The following is a 1,491-nucleotide window of genomic DNA, read 5'->3' as shown; positions in this document are numbered from 1 at the left end:
TGACAATTTTATCTGCTGTTTATATAGCTACTTTAGCTTTTATTTTGTAGATATATTCTTAGTATATATATTTTGATGTTTTCTAACCATTATATGTTCTTTTTATGTGCATTTCTTACAAACTGCATAACCTGGCTTCAGTTTTTTTTAAAAAATCAGTTTTGTTTTCATTGTTTTTACTTAGTCCATTTAGCTTTATTATCGACTTTCTTTTTGTTTCATTTTTATTTCTAGTTCTTCCTCCTTTCCTTAAAAAAATTTTTTTGGGGCATCATTTGGGTTTAGTTTTTGTTTGTTTAAAAATTGTTTTTTCTAATTTGACTTTTGTTTGGAAGTTATATTCTCTTTAAGCCACTATGAAAGCTAGCTTAACATATACAAGTGTGGTGTTGTGTGAAAGGAGAGAAGGTTAGCACTCCCCTTGACAAGGATGGAAGAACATATACAAGTATGCTTATTGAAGTTCAAGTTAGTCAATATCCGTATTGTTCCCTCATAAAACAGAAAGACCTTAGAATATTCAGCTCTATTCTCCTTCACCCTTACACCCCTACACCCTTATATTTAGAATATTTTCTGACAAAAACTAGATTGTTAATATTGTTTTAGACAGTAAATTTGTTTACAGGTACTTACCTATTTACTAGATCAGCAGCTTTGCTCATCTTTTCTTTTTTGCATCTAATCCTTTCCATCGTAGGTACTCCTCTTGCCTGAAGTACAATCCTCACAATGTTTTGGTTTATCTGACAATGTCCTAATTCCACCTCACTCTTGAACAGTGTTTTTCCAATATTTGAGTATGAAGGTTTTCAAACATATAGCCAAGTTGAAAGAATTTTATAAGTGAACACCCATGTACTCACCACTTACCATGATCGTTTGAAAGGAATATTTGCTGAAACTAGAATTCCAGGTCCTGATTATTTTCTTTTTTTCAGGGTGTTGTCTTCCGGCTTCCCATGGGTGGATATTATGAAATCAGGGCCATTTCTCTGTAGAAAACGTATCTTCTCACTTTGGCTGTTTCTAAAAGTTCTCTTAATCGCTGCCGTTCTTTAGATTCATTGTGATATGTCTAGTGTATGTTATATTTGTTTGGGTTTCACTGAGTGCCCTGATCTGCAGACTGGTATCTTTCAGAAATTCTGCAGAATCTCAGCCACATCTCTTTAAATATTATTTCTTCCTTATCTCTCTAATAATTCTCTCTGCAACTATTTTAAGCTAACTTCTCCACTTATGATTCTTTGGACTATCCAAGCACTGTGAATTGGTACCCCAAACCCTAGTGAGGGCCACCTGGTAGGTATTACCCCTTGGAGGAGATTTTTCCTTCTTTCCCTTCACTTTAGCATCGAGGATGGAGCAGGCAAGTTCATATGCCTCCATCTCCTTCCTATGGTGGGGTTTAGTTCTCCTTCGCCCTCACAGGGTAGGCCTCTGGGCTTCAGCTTTATGCAGGGATATCCTGCGACATTCGGCACCTTG

At 35.8% G+C, this 1,491-nt stretch overlaps 1 pseudogene; it reads left to right on the top strand.

The window, feature by feature from the left end:
* Positions 1–386: 386 nt before the first annotated feature.
* Positions 387–489, top strand: LOC112304643 (U6atac minor spliceosomal RNA; annotated as a pseudogene).
* The last annotated feature ends 1,002 nt before the right edge of the window (positions 490–1,491 follow it).

This window comes from Desmodus rotundus, chromosome 1 (assembly GCF_022682495.2).
Source record: "Desmodus rotundus isolate HL8 chromosome 1, HLdesRot8A.1, whole genome shotgun sequence".
Lineage (NCBI taxonomy): Eukaryota > Metazoa > Chordata > Mammalia > Chiroptera > Phyllostomidae > Desmodus > Desmodus rotundus.
This window is presented reverse-complemented; position numbering and strand designations above follow the sequence as displayed.